Genomic DNA, 10,613 nt, shown 5'->3' on the forward strand with positions numbered 1-10,613 from the left:
GTTAAGCAGCCTGCCAATTAACTAGTTTTAACTTTAATATAATGCATTACGCCACTGGCAATGCTATACCGAAAAAAAACGTTCTTCTAACTCGAAAAGCCTATTTTAAAAAATTGCAGTAAATCAGGCGAAACATTCTGTATGGGATAATTTTTCATCCTTATATTCTATCGCTGACTTTGCAAATGATTTTGTTTATTGGCCGCAACCGATATGTCATTGCTCACCGCTGGACGTTACATATCATTAACTAAATTCTTCCCCGGGTGAGGTATTTCGCTTTAGATGGGATACAGCTTTGATGGGCTCTTGTGTCGGCTTTACTTTTTCTCCTTTCTCTATTCTTATTTTTAATGACAGCAAACCGATGGGTCATTGCGCACCGGAGGACGTTGCATAAAATTTTTTAGTTGTACATCTTCGGTGAAGTTCTCTCGAAGGATGCATCGCCGGATCGGAGCATGTCTTGAGCAGAGATTTTGTGCAGTGGTTGTACAGTCGTAGTAGAATTTTGAAAGGAAACAAAAATTGGAAAATATTGACACAACTGATAATATATTTTCAGCCGAACATGTCGAGACCAACTCGGTCCCCTGAACGGTGACTGAAATGCGAGACAGAAGCAGCAGGGAACGGCCTTCGCATTCATTCTGAAGTCTATTGAGTGGTATTCACACGGGCGATGTAATCCCTCCCTAAGTGACGGCGGCTGCTTTCACGTCCCGCCTTCGAGAGTGCTCGCGGCGACACAGCTTCCGGTTTTGCACCGGTGGCCGCCGCCGACCGAGGAGGAAACCGTTCCTTCGGCCTGTACATACGTTCACCGCCGTAATCACAGACAACCCTCCACTCGACGCTGCGCCTCCACTCCTGGGAGTGGAAGAGAGCGCTCATCCTCAGCCCGAGGAGCAGTCGCGCTCCTTGCACACTCCTCGGAAATTCCTCCATCGAGGAGCTGGCCGAGCAGCCCTCCTCCACTCCAGTGCTTTCGAGGACGAGAAAGAAACTGCTGGTGACGAGAGTATTGTAAATTCATGCAAATAAAACACCACCATTTGATAATATAGAAGTCATTTGTCTATTTGAGCGGTAAACTGCAAGGTAAAAACAAATAAAATGCAGATTTTTGGCTTTCTCTAAAAAAAATGTATTTTTAGAAGAAATAACCAGTTTTCTTTACCAGTCTGGCAACCGCAGCCGTCGCAGCTGGCCGGCGCGGCATTTTTGTTACAGTACCTCTTTCCTCTTTCCGCTTGCTCGCCGCGTGTTTCTCGTCCGTTTGCTGTGCTCCTGACTCGCTTCGTGCAGCTTTGTTGCTGTGTCTGTGCTTGCGCGTGTGTACGACTGTTCGTGTGGGTGTGTGTACGTGTTTTTGTGTCTGCCCTTCTTTTTCTTTTTCGTTGAGCAATGTCCGATCTCGACGACATTTCGGACTTCAGCACGACCCCACCGGATTCCGCTTCGGGCGCTTCCCAGCGCGCTAAGAAAAGATTCGCATGTCCGCCGTTCATCTTTACCGAAGATGAACGTCACGTGTTTAGAAACATTATGGTGAAGTATCGTGACATGATAGATAAAAAACGAACAGACAATACCTCAAAAAAGGCAAAGGCCGAAGCCTGGTCTCAGCTTTGCGAAGACTAGAATATCTTGGCCGGCACACGCACTGTGTATGTAGCCCAGTTAAGAACACCGTGAGACAATATGAAGTCCCGGTGGAAAAAAAGGCTGAAGAAACGAGAGAAATCTTTCGGACAGGTGAGCGAAACAGTTTTACATTCAAAAACTGTCCGATACATTTTCCTGCATGTTCGCATGTTTCATCATCTGACATCATTTTAATCCTATTTTGCAATATTTCTTATTAATGCGAAAAAAATAAATGGTTACATCGAGTCAGAAAATCGCGTCCACAAATTCTGTCCGCACGATTATGTTGTTCTGTGGAGGCAAATATCAAAGGTTTGAGTTAGGCAGTGCGCGAGCAGATCTTGAAATTGGAAAATGTTGGTTGATGAATTGTAGTTAGTTAATTAAATGGAAAGGATGAAATAAAAAAATTCTGTGTTTGAAGCAAGTTTTGTGTTACTGATTCGACTAGAAACGATGTAAATGCACGAGAAGGCTTACTTAGCATAAAAACTGATATTTTAAAAATTAAAAACATACAATAACAAAAAAATAAATGAAATAAAAACAATCTTTCAAATAACAAAAAATATAAAAATGAACGATGGGAACAAGAGAAAAAAGAGGAAGGCTTTCGCAATTCCGTCCTTAAACAGACGTAAGTGCAATCATCTATTTTTTTCTTATTGTGCAAAATCACCGTACTACTTTTGAGCAAAACATTACTGCTAAGTGCTGTACTGGTTAGCGATTTTGTTTCTTTTTCTTTTCAAGCATTGCGTGCCTCGCACAGAATACACTTCACCTCAGTGTCTTTCACTGCATAAATGGAGCTGTAGGAGGAGCACAATTAAGAATTTTGGTGCAGGTGGTGGTACTCTTGAATGCCGGCCAATGAGTCCGGCAACAGAACTGGTTGGTGCAGTCGCGGACCATATGGCGACAGACTGCCAAATCCATTTGAAAGCGACGGGGCCCATGTCAGCGAGGCAGTGCTGTCCCTGCCACCTATTGCACTATTGGAGGCCATGGTGAACGGCAACGAACCAAACCAAGGCGACTTTTCTAGTAACTAAGGCTGCCTTCTTTAAATACTAGTTACAACTATCGCGGCTACTTTTCCTCGTGCATGAAGTCCAAAAGCTGCGCCTTGGCTGAGAAATACGTTGTCAGGGAGGGCTATGGATTAATTTCAACTGCAAGGGATTCTTTAACGCCGGCTTACATGCCCCAGTACACGGGCTTTTACACAACTCGTCGCACCTATCGATATGCGGGCGCAGCATCCCAGACTCAATCCGAAACTGGTGCTCGGCGATGAAGCGGCACTGCAGCAGACGTTAGTTATTTTCGACTCGTTGGATATAGCTTAGCATATATGTACAGGAAATTTTTGCATCTGTATGGTCACTTCCTTATTATTCGAGGTTACTTGAGCCATTTGTCCCATGGACCAATGTTTTGTGGCCTCATTATCTATTATGTTTTAGATGGTGTCCTTGGCTTAATTATACTTCATTTTCTGATGATTTTCTAAACCTTTTTTTCGAATGTGTGTGCTTCAGCTGAGATGTAGCTTTGAAACCGCACAGTATTGGAATGCCATATGCTTGTTCATACATGTTGTGCTAAGCTGATACAACGTGGAATGGTACTATACTTGGAATTTAACATCCCACTACGTTAGAGGGACCTATTTTGATCCCTGTGTTCTTTAATTATGAGCTCAATTGCATCGCGTGAAAGACAAGATTAAATGTAATCCATTTAATTTCTTATGAGCTATATAAAAGGCACACATATGAGCTGACTGAGAGACGCAGTTCACCGATATGAGTGATACGAGAGCTGCATATTGGCTCAAAGAAGTGATACAAAAGACACATATCGGCCCATTCGAGTGATATGAGAGCAATTTTTCGGCTCAAACAACTCATACGATAGACTCGTATCAGCCCATATGAGGGATACGAGGGACACATATTGCCCATTTGTGGGATACGAAGGACACATATCAGCGCACACGAGGGATATGAGGACACAGCTCAGCCCATACGAGGGATATGAGAGACACATATCAGCCCATAAGAGACACATTGCCTTAGAAGAGACACATATTGGACACATATAATCTCGTATCACCATATACGGGACACATAAATTCATATTAGACACATATGCATCCAAATGATATTTTTCGATAGGGGAGTGTGCTAATTCAAGAAAATAGCAATGTAACACGTGATCAAAAAAACTAATTTTATTCTAGCTAGCGCAGTTTCGTGCGTACTGTCGATGCAGAAAGGTTGTTCCCGTCATGTGATGTCTTGGGAACAGACCGCATTAAAAATAGGTCCGTGTGGCATGCCGGGACAGCTACTTCGTGAAGCTAGCCGCGACGACACGATATATAATGTGGCGACGAGATAAAGTGTTGCGCTTGTCTAGGAAGATGAAAAATTTCATGAAAAAGAATACAGGCTGAAGATTCTTCTGTGAGCCGGTAGGTAACGTACATTTAGATCCTGTTTGGTCAAATTTCTGCTTGTAGTGCGGTTGTAGTTGAAGAGAATGAAACGCGCACTACATTTTTATCTATTGTGGTCTGTGAATTAAACTTATGTGATTGGGGTCCCAAATCCAAGATGCGTACTTAAATTTCAACCCTATTAATGTTTTTTTTTTGCAAAATGAAATTTAAACATGAGTGCAATGTTTCTTCTTATAAATAATGCAAAACAATTAGTGCTATTAATAACGTGATTAGTGTGTCGTTTTCGTTTCAAATTATTTGTTATGTGGGCATGCAAATAACTTCAGGATGTTACTGTATCCACTTGTGATCTATTAAGGTAGTAAACAGCAACGGCTTTAGAAGTGCGGCTTACTTGCACTAATTTACAATTAGCTGCACCCAGTCCCATTACATGGAGAGAGCCAACAGTCACCGAAAACAAGGAGCATAAAGGATTTTTTTCTTTAATTTGTTGTACTGATCTGTAGTAGATTAATAGCCTAATTATTTTATCATTTAAAGATAATTTTTAGAAAGCAGAAGAAAGAACAACATGCCGCCGGTGGAATCCAAGCCCACGGCCTCCGAATTTCGCGTCCGGTGCTTTCGCGTCTAACCAACCCAGCTACGGCGGCGGCGACAGCTCAGTTGTTACAGCACCGGACGCAAAATTCGGAGGCCGTAAGTTCGGATCCCACTGGCGGTGTGTGTTTTTTCTTTCTGCTTTCTACTGAGTTAGCTTCAAGCCATAAAATAAATAGGATATTAAATTCCAATTGATCAGGACCTCAAATGAGGGACAAAAGAAACCACTCATGCTCCTTGGTTTCGCGAACTGTTGGCTGTCTTCATATATGTCATTAACGAGCCCCTCTATCCCTTCCCTTTTCTGCACATGCAATCTCCTTAGAGAGTTGACAAAAGAGTTATAAATTCTATGCCTCACTGAAGGGGGTAGTAGCCAGTAACCCTTTTAATTTCTTGGAATAATTCACACTTATTGGCAAATAAGTGAATGGATAAAGACCCAAAGTCAGGCAATTAGGAATTATTAAAAATACCACAGAGCCTTAAGCGAATTCCTGTGGGACACTAGACAGCTGATCAAAGGGCATATTCAAAGCGCCAATAGATTTCTGCCGCGCTACCTCAGTGACGACCACCCTTATTACGACAGAGGCTGGTGCTAGCTGATGTGGAGTATTCTTATGCATGGCGTGGATGATATAACGATTTCGTTTGAATTCCATTTTATTTCGACTCTTTTCACCCTTCGTCACTGCCCCACGCCCTCGCAGCCACCGGGATGAGTCACATGTCAAGCAAATGGATGCTATCAACCGAATAGAATCGGGCGGAAAGCCTGCTTTCCGTCGTTCACGAACCAACTGAGTGAACAAGTTGGGATTACTCTGAGAAAACAGTGAGCGGAAAAGAAGACGACGTTCTTTTCCCTTTCCACCTCACCACACAACTCGAAATCGGTTCTCATAAAATCGCACGAGTACAATAGAATTCATGGGCCGAGAAAAGTGAAAATGGCAGAGCTTTTTAAGTTAAACCTCAAGCGACAGAGAGTGTCAAACTTTTTGAGCTTGCTTTTTCCTGCGAAAGCAGCATGACAACCGCTGGAGAAGGATGTGAAAATGTGCATTGAGGCCAGTACTCGGGCCCCGGGAAATGAAGGGCTTCATCCGCTCGGGTGCGTTGGTGAACCGGTCACCTCGAAGGAAGCGAAGTACTTCAGGAGGAAGGGAGAAGTAACGGCAATGTAGCGAGGCAGTGGTTCGTTTACACAAACCGCTTGGTCACACTTCGATGTTCAGCCTAGCTAACAAAAATCGGATTTTGCTTTTCTTTATTCCCTCCTTTGCAAGTCACTGCTGTCGACGTCGCCGATCTTAAATTCGTCATAAAGCGCGTCCACCCCACCCGCTCCTCTTTCAGGCCGAGCGTTTTCAAACACCCGGCAGCGCCCATTCTTTTCCGCCAGTCGTATATTCCTTTACGACGTCAGGAACTGAAATATTACGGTAATGTGTTGACTCGAGTGCTACCACCAGCAAATATACCCGAGTCAATCATGTAGTGTGATCACAAAACCGAATCCACTTGGGCTCATCCCAAAAGTATTCTTTCCTAAAGCTGCCATAAAGGCTTGATTAAGTAGCACCAGTAGCAAACTGCGTGTAGCTGAAACGGGTGCTGGTTCAATTTCTAACTGTTTGGTGTGACGGTTAGCACTGTTTGCTAGATCAGCATGGTTGTTGTTGAGTCCTTGAGGAGCGGTTAGTTTTTTAGCCAAGTTTCCCCGCTCTCAACTAGTCGTCCTGTCCGCCTGCCCCATTCCGCAGAGGAAAAAAAGTCTACAGTCAAACCTTATAGAAGGATAAAAATTATAACGAATAATGAATATATAAAAGGAATTATGAACTCCAATTTCAAGCTCTCATATAAGACGATACACTTTATATTTCGTGTTTAAAAAGCAAACTTTCTCTTCGACGGTATTTAACCAAGAAGGGTTCTCTGCCGGCTAGTTGGTGCTTCTCGTTCATGATTAAAGTGGGCCAAAGAACGGGGACAGCAACAAGAAACACGTGCACACAGAGAGAGCTCTGTGTGTGCACGTGTTTCTTGTCTCTGTCCCCATTCTGTAGCAGAGTTTAATCATGAGCGGGTATTTAACGAACCTCAAGTGAACGCCTCAGGCCATTTCGCACTGAGAATATCGACTTTTAGCAGTGCGCATCAGTTCCATAGCCATTGCATGCGGCAGAATAAAATACTGCGCATTACCGCTCCGTCTAGCGCTACAAAAACAAGCGTAAAGTTTTCCTCGCCTCAAACAAGGTCCGAATTGAGCTTTTCTCTGGGCGGCTCATCGTCTTCAACGCGACAAAAATTTGACGTCGCCGCGCTCGCCTTCGCCGAAACTCTATTACTCGGCCCGCTGAGCGATGTCACACAGCGCCGTGCGCACGACTCGCTGTGCCTCGACACAGTACCAAAGTCAGTGGAGACCCCCATTCTCCAGCCTCCTTTCCGGTTACGGCCCGCCGTGGGCGCGATGTGCTCCTCAGGTGCCCTGTGCAGTTTATTTTCTATTATCGCGGAGTGATCAAGAGGTTGGACCATTATGCGGTGTGCTTTGTTTGTCTGCTTTTCTCAACGCGCAGCTGGCTTAACGAAGTCAAGGTTAACTTTGTCAATAGAAAACGAAGGCGCAAGACGATTTCGGTTCACAGAACACGGTCATGATCAAGGCAGTTCCATCAGGTACGAAGTGTCAGGCAGAGAACGACTGTCACGTAGCTCCGAACACGCTGTCTACAATCATTGGAAACAAAGAAGCAATCACTAACGCCGTCTGGTGGGAAAGGAACAAGGTATAAGGCGAGATAATGCAAACTGAAAATAATGGTTCTTTGATAGCCCTTGGTCTGACGTACTCATTCTCCACAGCACACTTCTGCCATGCACTGAAGCATTGTGGTCAGTGTGTTTCAGCGTTTTGGAGGGTAACCAAATCATAACGGGCACTCGCGACGGAATCACCGCAGCCCGTCCCTGCCTCATCACCGAGAAGGCGTTGTTCCGCCCAGATTCATTTTCTGGTCGCCGCAGGAATAAATGTGCGCGCATTGTCTGGGCTGAGACGTTCGGTTGGTGCACCCCTATAGTTGACCATGTAGGTGACTCCAGCTGCGTGTGTTGAAGGCTCCCTCAGCGCACATAGACGGCAGAATATGTTGCCTCTCTGTTCAGTGACTCTACGCAGCGTCAGACACAGTGAAAGTCAAAAGAGCGCGGAATGCGCACGCTCAGCAACGCTATACGTTGAAACACCAAGTGGTTAAAGAGCCTATGAAAGAAACTTTTATGCAGACTCTGGAACCCGGAATCAAGCTGTCCCTCTGGCAGTGTGAAAGCTGTATCCACACGAGATTTCGGTGTAGTGTATTTCACTCCGAAAGTACCTTTTTACTACTCCGCATAAATGTTTCTCCGGACGGTCTTTGGAGCGTTACATTAGACATCATACATCTCTTTTTTCTGGGTCGTCGCTTCTTCAGACTCACTGTTTTTTTTTCATCTGTTTCCTACTTGGTGATTTTTCTGCATCATTATTCGTCAGTTTTGTCAATAAGTAGTGAGTAGGTTTTTGCCTCAACTATTTTAGTCTAGCTATAGCGTACTTGTAGGTGTGGGCAAGCTAGTTTACTTAAGCTGGCATACCTGGAACCTCGAATACAACTTTTATCCTCATTTCCGAGTGTAAATCGTCGATGCATGCAGAAATCAAGCGATAAGTTTAAACCGGCTCGCAAATGTGGCATTTTTCTACACAGTTCTTGTCACTAGTGGGCAGCACATGAGCAGAACACAAACTCGAAAACATTTAGTATGGGGGGAAAAATTACCGTTTGCAGAAACTGTTTAGATGAGCCGGCATGAGAAGCTGTAGAATCCGCCTGCCGCGGCGCTTTTTCTCGCTTCTAACATGAGCGGCCGCAGACGAAGGATGCCTCGAAGGTATGTGGAGAAGTAATTACCGTTCAGAAGTTGCACGCGGGCTTCAAGAGCCGGCGCAATAGAAGGCTTCGGGTTAGATTAGGCCATCTTGCAGCATACATACAGCACAGAGGGAGAAGGGGGAGGGCGACTAGAAGACAGAGACAAACACATTTCACTCCTGTGTTTTCTCAGAACTGCAAGATAGCCTTCACGCATGAAACAAAAAGCAGGCATTCGAGAAGATTTTCCACAGTGCCTGCAAGGTTGTGATATCATAATATATGAAATGCGCTCTATTTATTTCAGCGGACGCAGAGGAAGAAAACAACTCGTGCCTAATCGTTGCTTTCCCCCAAGCGCGAACAAGATTTCATGTGAAACGTGCCCTGCCTGGCGCATGATCGTCGTCGTCCCTTCTTGTCGTCGTTGGACTCCGTCCGTTTCGGATTCAACAGCCCAATGCAGACTCACTTTCCGAGGAAATTTCTGTCTTCCTTGATCGCCATTCTATAAAGTGTTTCATGAAACATCTGAGGAATATTACCGCCACATGGCATTATTCAAGCTTGTTGCCTTTGTAAATCACCGTTTCTAAGGCAGAACCGCCGCAAGGGCCGGACACAAATTTTTTTTTCTCCGATTTGTCATGCTCTATAGCATGAAAAAACAGCGATCGAAACCGACAGAAGAGCCTACTTCGCCTTTGCCAGTGAAAGCAAAAGAGCATCCGGCTGGAGAAATGCGACTCTTCATTGGTGATTTGGGTGCTCCTCACTACGACCAGTACCAGCGCAGGACTGGGTGGTAATGCATGGGTTAAAGTCCACTGACATCCCCCAGCAAATGGAGGTTTCTGTATTTCTCTATATAGGAAAGCGACCACCCCGGCCGGAATTCGGTTCCCCTTACCGCGTGCCAGGCAGCGAAGCGCCTTAGGCACTTCCACCTCGAGACGGGTCCTGTTAGCCTCTCTCCATATCGAAAAAACAGGGGCGACGGAAGGTCACGTGCAGCATGCTCCTGTATCTTTCTTAGGATGCACCCGTAAAAATTCAGCGTTGTAAGTATCAGGTTTTAGCTTGATTTAAGAGGCGACTTGGCGAAAATGAGTTCATTTGTTTGTTACGGCGCAACAGAAATGCTGACTCTGTATTTTTTTCTCGATCCCTTTCAATGAGCTGAGGCCGTGCCTATGAATGAGGGACACGATATGCTCCCTTACTGCGACTGTTTGGCATGAAGTGCATTAGAGGGTGCCACCCTCGCAATAGATAATGTATGCCACTTTGCTGCGCGGTATGCATCGGTATTCGTTGAGAGTGTGAAATCAGCCACTTGCGCTCCATCGCAACTCTTGCCACACAGGCACAGGATAACTTGGCGGGGCCTGGGTCAGGCCTCATTTAAAGCCTTCTTGCCGGGGCACGTGAGCTAACAGTCTCAACCCGAGATCAGAACTCCTGTATTAAGCCCGTGCAGTTCTAAGCACGCGCAGCACAAGCTGCGAAGCACAGCATGAAGGATGAGCAAAGTTGACAAGGATAACCTTGCATTACGCCGTGCTGGCCTCTGGTTGGCTCCAAGAAATGGCGCCACGCGCCTGCAGGTGCTGCGACTCAGGGCACATGGGTAGGTAGAAGCGAAGTAGAAAGTGTAACAATGGCGGCTGAGCCCAACAAAAGGACCTCTAGGAGGTCCAGGAAGAAAACTTCTAAAAAGACATTTAACACCAGGATCAGGTACATAAACATGAAAACGGTAGAAAGAGAGCGAAATTGTTAGAAATAGAACACCAGTTAAAGGACGAAGAAGTGGGTATTTTAGGCAACAACAACAACGTATCAGGGATTTAGAACATCAACCCTTCCTTGATGGCTACGTCTGGGAAGGGAGCAACAGAACAACAACGGAGAGGAAGGGAGGAGGGCCAGGTATGCTGATACGTCAAGGA

The sequence above is a fragment of the Amblyomma americanum genome, chromosome 1 (genome assembly GCF_052857255.1).
Source record: "Amblyomma americanum isolate KBUSLIRL-KWMA chromosome 1, ASM5285725v1, whole genome shotgun sequence".
NCBI lineage: Eukaryota > Metazoa > Arthropoda > Arachnida > Ixodida > Ixodidae > Amblyomma > Amblyomma americanum.